Below are 14,163 nucleotides of genomic sequence, written 5' to 3'. Positions count from 1 at the left end.
GTTTCCATGCTGTCTGGTCTCCAGGAGTTTAGGATGTGGATGATCATTTTGTGTTCCCCTGCATTTGCACTCTGCTTCGGCTCAGAGCTCTGTGCTGACCAGCGGTGCCAGTGGCTCAGGCAACAGGTGCTCTTATGGAAGAGTAGGGATGGACATCAGGTTATCCATCAGTGGTCACCATTGATGGTACTATTGGTGGTTAACCTCAATAGTATGAAACCATTGACAGGGGAACCATGGATGGTTTCACCCACCAATGGGCATCCCTGCTTATTGGGCCAATCAGAGGTGGGGGCAGGGCTTCAAGGGGCTCATAGGGATATGTGGCTAGACTCCATGTCCCAGCACCAATGAGAGAAAAAAAAACCATCAGGTGGCTTTGTGCTATCAAAGGTCGATCCATCCCTATGGAAGATAAAGTGACCCCCTGGAGCAGGACTTCTGGCAGCAGCCACTTCTGCCGATGCCAGCTGAAGCAGATCACCCACAATAACCGCGGCCAGCAATAGATAAGCATGTAAGCACCAGGTCCTACAGACACCTATTGTAGCATTAGCATATTAGCTGTAAGGTATTGCACAGCCACTTCCCTGTGGCTGTGCAATACCGTAAATCTCTGAATCAGGCACAGCTGTTAGACTATTTTCTATCAGGTTTACATTGGTGTATCGTGGGAGCAGTTTTTCTTTTAACTAGTAGGGTCATGTGCATAGGAACCCTACAGTTCTGATAGACTAGAGATTTATTATGTTAAAAAAATAATCTGAAAACAATTATACTGGAATACAGTTGTAATTCTGACACAGCACAGCTGAGCATACACAGGCAGATTGCTGATAGCAAAGGTCTCCGATGTTCCAAACATATAGCCCAAACTGACGTTTTTCTACCTTAATACAATGTATTTATATGAAAAATCTCAAAGTATCAAGATGGTTATTTTGTATGATAAAATTAACATCCCTAAAAGTAAGTGATTTTTTTTTTTTACTGTTCTTTAAATAAACCTGGGAATACAGCCATATCTCGTTAGCGTTTTTCTTGATCAACAGAAATGCACTAATTAAGTTTGATGTTTTACAGAAATATATCTTGGTTAACAAGAACAATGACATATGGATGCTCTAATAAAACTGGCATTTCACACACTTTCTAAAAACATTGTAAGTAAGGTGTAAACTAGGGGGAAACATATCAATTCTTAGAGAGGGATAATGATCTGAACCTAAAATTAACTTATGAAATAAATAAAAATCAAATATCATTCCTGGATCTTCTCATGTATCAGGGAAGCACCAACATCTCTTTATAGAAAAGAAACTGCAACCAATAGCCTTTTACACTGCACCAGCTCACATTTTCCTCCTACTTTGTATATCACCAAAGGGGAATTCCTCCATCTGAAAAGAGATGAAAAAAAATATACAAAACTAAAAAGCATAGAATGGTGAGAGAGAGAGAGAGAGAGAGAGAGAGAGAGAGAGAGAGAGAGAGAGAGAGAGAGATTACAGTGGTAGAGTAATTAAAAAAGCAAGACAAGGAACTGACAGAACTAGCAGAGAACCAGGGAGATGTAGTAAGGTAAAATTCTCAGGAAGCACACCTGCCTCACCCCACCGCCCGTCACTGCAGAGAACCCCTCATCTTCAGACAACAAGAGCAACAACAAATCCCAAATCAGGAAATAAGATTTGTAGTGGATATCTGCAATCAATCGTGGAACGTAAAGGATACAATTCAAAAACACTGGCATATTCTACTGACAAACTCAAACCTTAATAATCATAAAAAAAAAAAAAAAAAGTCTCTATGACCTGGAAAAGGTCACAAAATTAAAAAAAACAACTGGTACGGAGCCACTATACAAATATTCCCCCCCCCCCAAACAAAAAAAACCACAAAAACGATCAAGAACATGCGGGACATGTAAAGCCTGTGAGTACACACTTAAAAACGACTCAGTATCCGACAAATAAGAAAACAACATTCAAAAAAAGAAGTTTATCAATTGTGGTACTATAAAGGTCAGGGCCGGCAACAGAAATTTTGGGGCCCGGTACACTGATGTCTAGGGCCCCTCTATGACCCCATCACCCTCAAACCCAACACCCACACATCCCTACCCTTTGAGTGCCAATACATGAGCCCCCAAACAGAATGAAAATTAAATAACCTACGCTTACTGTACCTCACACACTTTTTCCTCTGGACTGTAAGTTACATAACTGAAATGGCACTCCACCTCTGGCCTACCACCAATATGTGCTTCTTGCTGTAGACTCAACTCAGTAGCATAATACTGGGGCAGCTGCTGTGCTGCCTCAGGGGTGGGGAGGTCTTCAGCAGCTGTGCAGTGCAGGCTATATAGCACTGCGGATGGTGTTGCTGCTTGGCCTGGTTAGTCATGCCCCATGCTTTCTCCAATCCAGCTTCTGCTCCTCCTAGGTCAAGGGAGGCAGGGACAATGAAGCACTGGCACAGCGATACACACCATGACGCCTCTGCTGCGTCAATGAATATTAGATATGTGTGTGTATATATATATATATATATATATATATATATACATACATACATACATACAATACCCTCTTACTGCGCTAATGAATTATAAATTCATAATAATAATAAGAGCTTGGGCAGCTACATTCACTGTTAGCAAGAACCAGAAACAATAAAATATACAACAATAGTGAGTGAGCGCCCCTATATTATATAAAATCCAAATGGATTCACAGTATAATCAGCATTTACCGCCTACTAGCGGAACATAACATCATTCAAAGAACAAATATCGAGTGTGTTCCACTTAGTTGCAAAATTTATTAAAAAGTCATATAAAATAACAGTATAGTCCGTTGTTTCACAATAATCCTTTTTCACAGCAATTCAGATTTTCCTCCTTCTATTCCAGTAGATTGGAGGTCAAATAGCAGAAATAGATAACCCAATGCGGTTTGTCTCTTGTCGAGACTTCATTAGGGGTGCATCTATGAGTATAGAATACAATTTTTTTTAAATTTTTTAGAAAACACTACTTTCTGATTCATATAATATCCAATAGAAACAGGAACAATACGTAATAATAAAATGAAACACAGCGGATTATAAAATCAACACAAATATACATATATAAAAAGCTGAAATGGAAAATCAGAGATGGGTATATATATATATATATATATATATATATATATATATAAAATTTATATGAGAGAGAGATATATGCAGAGATGGCACTCATAATCTTCTATCACAAAATAAATACAGAGTCTTATATTAAGGTTTACATTTCAGGGACCAAATCTCTTTTATGATGACATGTCTTGTTAAAAGTAATATGGTCCCAGAAACGTCAACCTTAATATAAGATTGTGTCTGCATTTATTTTGTTAGAAGATTCTGAGTGCCATCTCTGAATGGATATATTATAATGCACCAGAGCAAGTTGCAGTTTATATGTTGCACAATTAATCTAGAAAGTTGGACAACCAATGTAAAAATATAAAAAAAAAAAGTTTTATATATATATTTATATACATACATACAGTCTCTGAAAGGGCACTCCAGGATAGTAAATGAAGCTACTGGGGTGCCTTCCAAAGCAGTAATACAGGTGTCCTCATGCAAAAGGAACAGGCGGCATTCCTCCGGACATATAAAGAAAAAAGCTTGTTGCCTTTATTAAGACAACGTTTCAAGGCCCATTGGCCTTTTCATCAGGTGCAAACAGAGTAAAGAACAGAGTCTTACCTTATATAGGGGGACTGTAGTCCCAGCTAGTGCATGTGTGATCTTCTCCCCCGCCTCCGTATGGGTGACGCCGGTATTGTGACGTAATCGTCGCGCGGGCAGCATCCCCCGGCATTCTGGGAACTAAGCAGGGCATGCTGGGTCCGTTGTGGGGGAAGCCAGAGGCTGGTTGCTAGTGGTGGAGCCCGGAGTATTATGCAGTGAAGGGAAAAAAAAAAGAGAACCAGACAGAGGCACTGTAACTGACTGTAAATTCGTACACAATGTCCAGCGGCATCCTGGAGGGGGAGGAAGAACATATATAAGTGACAATACAAATAAAGAAATATAAAATAAAAAGAGTATGCTACACTGTCCTAGTAATACATATAACTGAGGACAATAATTCAACATGATGTACTAAATGTTAGAAATAGTGGTTATATATAATCTAAATATGAATATGAAACAGAAATTTTATAGGAATGGCTGTAAAATAGTTCTTCAGAAAGATACTCCACAGGTTTTTATCGTTCAGTCCTTTAGGGTGTACCATGTCCAGAGTATACATCCACTTGTATTCCATTTGTAATAGTCTATGACCTCTGTCTCCTCCTCTGGTAGAGGGTGGAATATGGTCGATTATTTTGTACCTTAAGGTAGAAAGTTGGTGGCCTGTTTCTTTGCAGTGTCTGGCCACAGGTTGGTCCGACTCTTTTCCTGAAAGGGCTTGTTTTATAGAAGACTTGTGCATGGCCATGCTTTCCTTGAACATGTGTGTGGTTTGGCCTATATAGCTTAATCCACACGGGCAGGTGATCGTGTAAATTACATATCATGTAGTGCACGTTAAAACGTGATTGATTTTGTATTTTCTACCGGTATGTGGGTGGTTAAATGTAGAACCCACTTCCAGGTAACACATGTGACACACCTATAACACCCTGGTTTTTTAAAAGAGGTATGTGGATGTTGTTGTAGAAGAGGGGTGATGTCCGTTTTTACCCCCATGTTTTTAATATTTCTACCCCTACGGTAATGGATAAGTGGTTTATACTTGTTAAGGCCAGGAAGATTTTTATCTGTGCCTTGGTTGCTTTAGAAATAACTGGACTTGCAAGGGTGTATTCTGTTACAAAAGGTAGGGATGTCTTGGTGGAAGACCGTTTGGCGGATGTAAGCAATTGTGCTCTAGAGTGATTCATAACCTCAAGTTTTTGTTGTAATAACGTTGTATTGTCGTACCCCCTTAACAAGAATTTATTAATGATTTTGTCAGTTTCAATTTCCACTTGTGATGGTTCGCTAGTGATGCGTGCCACTCTCGTCATTTGCGATTTCGCCAAACCTCTCGAGGGCAGGTGGATGAAAACTATTGGCTTTCAAAATGGTATTGTTCTTGATGGTTAATTGAACATCGAGAAAGTGTACTGTAGATGTGTTAATCTCATATGTCAATTTAATTGTTGACTCAAGATTGTTTATGTTGTCAATCACTGAGGTTAGCTCTTCCACACTCCCCTTCCATATTATCAGTAAGTCATCTATATAACGGGTGTATAGAATTATTTTTTCAAAGATATGTGGATCAGAAAAAAATAATTGATGTTCTTGATTAAACATATAAATATTAGAGAAGGCCGGAGAAACATTTGATCCCATGGAGCAGCCGCTCTTCTGTAAGTAAATAGACCCGTTATGTAGAAAGTAATTACGTTTGAGGGTAAATTCCAAGAGGTTCATGAATAGATCGATGTTGAAATCCGTGACATTATTATCCGAAAGGAACAATCTTACTGTATGCAAACCTTCATCATGGGGGATGACAGTATATAAACTGTGAACGTCCAGTGTGCACAGTATAGCATCCTCCGGTAGTTTTCCCAAGCCTTGTAGTATCAACAATAGGGAACAATAGGGTAGTAGTATCTGTGAGGTAAGTAATTTGACTGGTTACATAGGGTTGTAGAAGACCATCAAGTAACTGTGCTATAGGTTGAAAAAGTGAGTCATTGGCGGAAATTATAGGTCTGCCTGGTGGGTTTTCCCTATTTTTGTGAATTTTTGTAACCGAATAAATCACTGGTGTTTTTGGAAAGGGTTGCTGTAGTTTCTTGATCATATGAGAATCTATGACATTTTCTTGTACGGCTTGGGATAAAATGAAGTCCAGTTCACGTTTGTATAAGATCCTGCATCCTTTATAGGTATGACTATACCAATTAATTTCTTTCTGGCTGCTGTGTGAAAAGTATTACCAAGTCCAGCAAATGTTTTCCTAGGATATGTGAGGATAGGGTAACGTGTAAACCATTTAATTGGAACAATGAGTTACAGTAAGGTATGCTAGGAACATGGCAGATCATTACAGATTAGTATACCTGCTACGTAGCATACACCTGCAACATTTCCTAACATGAGGCCACAGTTTTAGACTCTTTCAGTGGCTCCTGTTGACTAAGTACATTAGATGGGTGCCAGACATAGAAGACATAATCTACCCCTGTATATTTGTGACATGTTGGGAAAGGAGGAGGCTTAACCACGGTTATTTGCGGCTTAAGACTGGCTTCCATACTAAAGCAAATATTAAACGGCACAACAAAAGGTGTTAGATGGGTCAGTGCATTTACTGGAGAACACCTTGTTAAACAGACTATTCTAGCCAACTGCACAAATGATTTATATACATAAGGAAATCTAATGACAAAATACAAATAATGAAATCACAACTCTGTAAAATATGAGCATGCTCACTTTCACTTGACATTTAATAATATACATTCTAGGGAGAAAAAGAAATAAAATCACAGGTCATTTTGGCTGTTTTACATATAAATTAACACAAGAACTCTGGGGGTCATTCCGAGTTGATCATGGCTGTGCTAAATTTAACACAGCTACGATCAGGAACACAGACATGCGGAGGGACGCCCAGCACAGGGCTAGACCGCCCCCCGCATGTCAGTCCCTGCACCATTGCTGAAGTACAAAAGTACTGCCGCTGTGCGATGCTTTTGTACTTCAGTAAAAGCTCCCGGCCAGTGCAGCTTTTGCACGCTGCCCGGGAGCTACTCATCGCTGCCCAGCTCACAGCGGCTGTGGCCCCCCCCCCCCCCCCCCCCCGCACGGTCCAGCCAGGTCTGCGTTTGCTGGACCACGCCCACAAATCGGCAGCCAAACTCCGCCGTGCTGACCCCTCCCACCCAGCGACCGCCTCTGCCTGTCAATCAAGCAGAGGTGATTGCTAGGCAACGACAGCCGTCGGCTATCAGCCATGCTCCGGCGCACTGCGGCACCGGCGCATGCGCAGTTCTGACCTGAATGCTGCGATGCGAAGAACTGCAGCGAGCGTTCAGGTCAGAATGAACCTCTCTATGCGGGAGCTTTTTGTATAGGGTGTCCACTGCTGAGCAGCCGCACACAAGCATCAGATCACCATGCGCCATGGAACTAATGTCATATTCATTATGTTTTGGAATTAGATATGCAACAAGCACATAGATGTGCAATGTTATTATGCCTGTGTAGTGCAAGAAAATTGTGTTACACGGTTTAGGAATGCGCTTATGTATGCATAAACAGACGTTTAATAAGCTTAGAGAATTGTATTTTGTATAAAGAAACCACCGGCGGGATGTAATGCCGCCTTGGTCTGGCGGCCGTGCGTGATGCCGTCTGAACTCTGATTTTTTTTTTTAAAGGGGCACTTACAAGGCATGGTTTTGCCTTGTGTCTGATTGCCCTTTAAAAAAAATGGTCATGGTCTTCACTTTTAGCAGCACCTTTACCTTACAGTTATGATGCGGACATGTTGATATTGACATTCTGAATGGACGTGGTTTAGGCTACGAGAGGGGGTGGTTAGGCTGCAGGACAGGAGGGTTAGGCACAAGGTGGAGGATTAAGATTACTTACCACAACATGGCTTGGGAAAGTCATAACCACCAGACCCTTAAAACACTGCCGGAGCCGCTGGAGATCCATGCCAGGTAAGTGAAACTGCTGCACCGGGAAACACTGATTTGTCGACATTCTAATAAACTCAACATTTCATCATGACATGCTAAACCCCGCATAAACATAAGTACATCTATCATGGGCAGTGGGTCTACAGCTGCCTGCATTAATGTAAGTGCAAGCAGCCAATTAAAAGTCTTCCTATGGAGCCAAGACCCCTAGCAAGAGAGGCTAAAAAGTGATTACCAGCTTGTAAGCATCCACGGTAAACAATCAGCTGGCAGGAAGGAGAAGACACATGCGGTGATGTGAGCCTGCAACTACTGCTCCTGACAAGTTCTTACATAGATGCATCTGAGATCTCTCTTTGTTTAGTATTGTCAACGTTTATTACAATACACCCTACTGGCCCTAGTTCTGAAAAAAGTGCTTTATACATGTTCCGGTTCAATATATAGTTGCACTAAATGAACCTACTGAATTTAGGTAAAAATGTAATAAAAAAGGTTGACAGTGTAATCAAAGGCTTAGGAAGGATGGGGGGCAGTATATGTAATACAAGCAAATGGGTAGAGTGGGAACTTAGAGAGGCATTTAAAAAAATACAATAAAATAATGAATATAGCCTCATGTAGGCGGGGTCAAATGAACAATAGACAAAAAAGGGGGAAGGTGTCCGCTGCACAGGAAATCTAATTTTCATTCATCGATATAAATTATTAATCAAATACCCCAGATATTGATATCATTAAGATAATAATAGTCAATTGTAGGGGGTGCTACCACAGATCAAACTATATCGAGAAGAAAGAAGAGGAAAGGATCTGTTTCTGGTGCACTAATGAATTCAAATATAACTTTTATTGATTTATCTAAAATGATGTTGTATATTTTTCTGACATGTGCGAAATAATAAGAATTTACTTACCGATAATTCTATTTCTCGTAGTCCGTAGTGGATGCTGGGGACTCCGTCAGGACCATGGGGGATAGCGGGCTCCGCAGGAGACAGGGCACATCTAAAAAGCTTTTTAGGTCACATGGTGTGTACTGGCTCCTCCCCCCATGACCCTCCTCCAAGCCTCAGTTAGGTACTGTGCCCGGACGAGCGTACACAATAAGGAAGGATCTTGAATCCCGGGTAAGACTCATACCAGCCACACCAATCACACCGTACAACTTGTGATCTGAACCCAGTTAACAGTATGATAACAAAACGAAGTAGCCTCCGAAAAGATGGCTCACAACAATAGTAATAACCCGATTTTTGTAACAATAACTATGTACAAGCATTGCAGACAATCCGCACTTGGGATGGGCGCCCAGCATCCACTACGGACTACGAGAAATAGAATTATCGGTAAGTAAATTCTTATTTTCTCTAACGTCCTAGTGGATGCTGGGGACTCCGTCAGGACCATGGGGATTATACCAAAGCTCCCAAACGGGCGGGAGAGTGCGGATGACTCTGCAGCACCGAATGAGAGAACTCCAGGTCCTCCTTAGCCAGAGTATCAAAATTTGTAAAATTTTACAAACGTGTTCTCCCCTGACCACGTAGCTGCTCGGCAAAGTTGTAATGCCGAGACTCCTCGGGCAGCCGCCCAGGATGAGCCCACCTTCCTTGTGGAATGGGCATCTACATATTTCGTCTGTGGCAGGCCTGCCACAGAATGTGCAAGCTGAATTGTACTACAAATCCAGCGTGCAATAGACTGCTTAGAAGCATGAGCACCCAGCTTGTTGGGTGTATACAGTATAAACAGCAAGTCAGACTTTCTGACTCCAGCCGTCCTAACTATATATATATATATATATTTTTTAGGGCCCTGACCACGTCTAGTAACTTGGAGTCCTCCAAGTCCCTAGTAGCCGCAGGCACCACAAGAGGTTGTTTCAGGTGAAAACGCTGACACCCCTTTATGAAGAAACTGGAGACGAGTCCCAGTTCTGTCCTGTTCAAATGGAAAATTTTAATATGGGCTTTTGTAAGACAAAGCCGCCCATTCTGACAATCGCCTGGCCGAGGCCAGGGCTAACAACATGGTCACTTCCCATGTGAGATATTTGTCAACAGCATGGTCACTTTCCATGTGAGATATTTCAAATCCACAGATTTGAGCGGTTCAAACCAATATGATTTTAAGAAATCCCAACACTATGTTGAGATCTCACGGTGCCCCTAGGGGCACAAAAAAGCTGTATATGCAATACATCCTTTACAATCTGGACTTCAGGAACTGAAGTCAATTCTTTCTGGAAGAAAATCTACAGGGCCGAAATTTAAATGTTAATGAACCCCAATTTGAGGTCCAAAACACTCCTGTTTTCAGGAAGTGTAGAAATCGACCTAGTTGAATTTCCGTCGTGGAGCCTTCCTGGCCTCACCCACGCAACATATTTTCACCACATGTGGTGATGACGTTGTGCGGTCACCTCCTTCCTGGCTTTGACCAAGGTAGGTATGACCTCTTATGGAATGCCTTTTCCCCTCAGGATCCGGCATTCAACCGCCATGCCGTCAAACGCAGCCGCGGTAAGTCTTGGAATAGACATGGTACTTGCTGAATCAAGTCCCTTCTTAGCTCCCCAGGCCCTTAGTCCTCTGTGAGCATTTCTTGAAGTTCCGGGTACCAAGTCCCTCTTGGCCAATCCGGAGCCACTAGTATAGTTCATACTCCTCTATGTCTTATAATTCTCAATACCCTGGTTATGAGAAACAAAGGAGGGAACACATACACAGACTGGTACACCCACGGTGTTACCAGAACATCCACAGCTATCGCCTGAAGGTCTCATGACCTGGCGGAATACCTGTCCCGTTTTTTGTTCGGGCGGGACGCCATCATGTCCACCTTTGGTCTTTGCCAACGGTCCACAATCATGTTGAAAAACTTCCCTATGAAGTTTCCACTCTCCCGGGTGGAGGTCATGCCTGCTGAGGAAGTCTGCTTCCCAGTCGTCCACTCCCGGAAAGAACACTGCTGACAGTGCTATCACATGATTTTCCGCCTAGCGAAAAATCCTTGCAGTTTTCACTGCCCTCCTGCTTCTTGTGCCGCCCTTCTGTTTACGTGGGCGACTGCCGTGATGTTATCCCACTGGATCAATACCGGCTGACCTTGAAGCAGAGGTCTAGCTAAGTTTAGAGCATTATAAATTTGCTCTAAGCTTATTTATGCGGAGAGAATTCTCCAGACTTAATCACACTTCCCTGGAAATTTTTTCCCTGTGTGACTGTTCCCCAGCCTCTCAGGCTGGCCTCCGTGGTCACCGGCATCCAATCCTGAATGCCGAATCTGCGGCCCTCTAGAAGATGAGCACTCTGTAATCACCACAGGAGAGACACCCTTTTCCTTGGATATAGGGTTATCCGCTGATGCATCTGAGGATGCGATCCGGACCATTTGTCCAGCAGATCCCACTGAAGAGTTCTTGCGGGAAATCTGCCGAATGGAATTGCTTCGTAATAAGCCACCATTTTTACCAGGACTCTTGTGCAATGATGCACTGACACTTTTCCTGGTTTTAGGAGGATCCCGATTAGCTCGGATAACTCCCTGGTTTTCTCCACTGGGAGAAACACGTTTTTCTGGACTGTGTCCAGAATCTTCCCTAGGAACAGTAGACGTGTCGTCGGAAAAAGCTGCGATTTTGGAATATTTAGAATCCACTCGTGCTGTCGTAGAACTACTTAAGATAGTGCTACTCCGACCTCCAACTGTTCTCTGGACCTTGCCCTTATCAGGAAAGCGTCCATGTTTCTTTTAAGAAAAATCCTCATTCCGGCCATTACCTTGGTAAAGACCCGGGGCGCCGTGGACAATCCAAACGGCAGCGTCTGAACTGATAGTGACAGTTCTGTACCAGGAACCTGAAGTACCCTTGGTGAGAAGGGCAAATTTGGACCTGTAGGTAAACGTCCCTGATATCCAGTGACATCATATCGTCCCCTTCTTCCTGGTTCGCTATCACTGCTCCGAGTGACTCCATCTTGATTTGAACGCTTGTATGTAAGTGTTCAAATATTTCAGATCTCACCGAGCCGGTTGGCTTCAGTACCACAATATAGTGTGGAATGCTACCCCCTTCCTTGTTGTAAGAAGGGTACTTTGATTATCACCTGCTGGGAATACAGCCTGTGAATTGTGTGAGGGGGAGACGTCTCGAATTTCCAATGTACACCTGGGATATTACATGTAGGATCCCGGAGTTCCCTTGCGAGTGTTGCTGAAACTCTTGAGATGACCCCCTACCGCACCTGAGTCCGCTTGTACGGCCCCAGCGTTATGCTGCGGACTTGGCAGAAGCCGTGAGGAGCTTCTGTTCCTGGGAATGAGCTGCTTGCTGCAGTCTTCTTCCCTTTCCTCTCCCCCTGGGCAGATATGACTGGCCTTCGCCCGCCTGCCCGTATGGGGACGAAAGGACTGAGACTGAAAAGACTGTGTCCTTTTCTGCCAATATGTGACTCGGGGTAACAAAAGGTGGATTTTTCAGCTGTTGCCATGGCCACCAGGTCCAATGGACCGCCCCTTTATACGGCAATACTTCCATATGCCGTCTGGAATCTGCCTCACCTGACCACTGTCGTGTCTTCGTCTGGCAGATATGTACATCACATTTACTCTTGATGCCAGAATGCAAATATGCCTCTGCGCATCACACATATATAGAAATGCATCCTTAAAATGCTCTATAGACAATAAAATCCTGTCCCTGTCAAGGGTATCAAAATTTTCAGTCAGGAAATCCGACCAAGCCCCCTCAGCGCTGCACATCCAGGCTGAGGCGATTGCTGGTCGTAGTATAACACCAGTATGTGTGTATATACAGTTATGATATTTTCCAGCTTCCTATCAGCTGGCTCCTTGAGGGCGGCCGTATCTGGAAACGGTAACGCCATGTTTTTTTTTTTTTTTTTTATAAGCGTGTGAGCGCCTTGTCCACCCTAAGGTGTGTTTTCCAACTCGCCCTTACTACTGGCGGGAAAAAGGGTATACCGCCCATAACTTTCTGTCGGAGGAACCCCACGTATCATCACACACTTCATTTAATTTATCTGATTCAGGCAAAACTACAAGTAGTTTATTCCCACCCTACAAAATACCCTTATTTGTGGTACTTGTGGTATCAGAAATACGTAACACCTCCTTCATTGCCCTTAACATGTAACTTGTGGCCCTAAAGGAAAAATACGTTTGTTTCTTCACCGTCGACACTGGGGTCAGTGTCCGTGTCAGTGTCTGTCGACCGACTGAGGTAAATGGGCGTTTTTACAAGCCCCTGACGGTGTCTGAGACGCCTGGACCGATACTAATTTGTCCGCCGGCTGTCTCATGTCGTCAACCGGCTTGCAGCGTGTTGACATTATCACGTAATTCCATAAGTAAGCCATCCATTCTGGTGTCGACTCCCTAGAGAGTGACATCACCATTACAGGCAATTTTCTCCGTCTCCTCACCAACATTTTCCTCATACATGTCGACACACACGTACCGACCTACAGCACACACATACAGGGAATGCTCTGATAGAGGACAGGACCCACTAGCCCTTTGGGGAGACAGAGGGAGAGTTTGCCAGCACACACCAAAAGCGCCATAATGTATATAACAACCCTAGAAGGTGTTGTTTCTATATATGGGCTCTTAATATATAATTATATCGCCAATTTATGCCCCCCTTCTCTTTAACCCTGTTTCTGTAGTGCAGGGGAGAGTGGGAGCCTTCCTCACCAGCGGAGCTGGTCAGGAAAATGGCGCTGAGTGCTGAGGAGAATAAGCTCCGCCCCTTTCACGGCGGGCTTTTCTCCCGGTTATTAGGAAAACTGGCCTGGGTTAAATACATACATATAGCCTTAATGGCTATATGTGATGTATTTATTTGCCAAATAGGTATTTATATTGCTGCCCAGGGCGCCCCCAGCAGCGCCCTGCACCCTCCGTGACCGTGTCAGTGAGCCGTGTAGCAACAATGGCGCACAGCTGCAGTGCTGTGCGCTACCTCTCTGAAGACTGTGAAGTCTTCTGCCGCCTGTTTCCGGACCTCCGTTCCGCCGTCTTTCTTCAGCGTCTGTAAGGGGGATCGGCGGCGCGGCTCCGGGACGAACCCCAGGCTGACCTGTGTTCCGACTCCCTCTGGAGCTCAGTGTCCAGTAGCCTAAAACTTCAATCCTCCTGCACGCAGGTGAGTTGCAAGTCTCTCCCCTAAGTCCCTCGTTGCAGTGATCCTGTCGCCAGCAGGAATCACTGATTAGAAACCTAAAAAAAAACTTTACTAAACAGCTCCTTAAGAGAGCCATCCAGTTTGCACCCTTCTCGGACGGGCACAAAAACCTAACTGAGGCTTGGAGGAGGGTCATGGGGGGAGGAGCCAGTACACACCATGTGACCTAAAAAGCTTTTTAGATGTGCCCTGTCTCCTGCGGAGCCCGCTATCCCCCATGGTCCTGACGGAGTCCCCAGCATCCAC

The sequence above is a fragment of the Pseudophryne corroboree genome, chromosome 5, assembly GCF_028390025.1.
Source record: "Pseudophryne corroboree isolate aPseCor3 chromosome 5, aPseCor3.hap2, whole genome shotgun sequence".
Classification (NCBI taxonomy): Eukaryota; Metazoa; Chordata; class Amphibia; order Anura; family Myobatrachidae; genus Pseudophryne; species Pseudophryne corroboree.
This window is presented reverse-complemented; position numbering follows the sequence as displayed.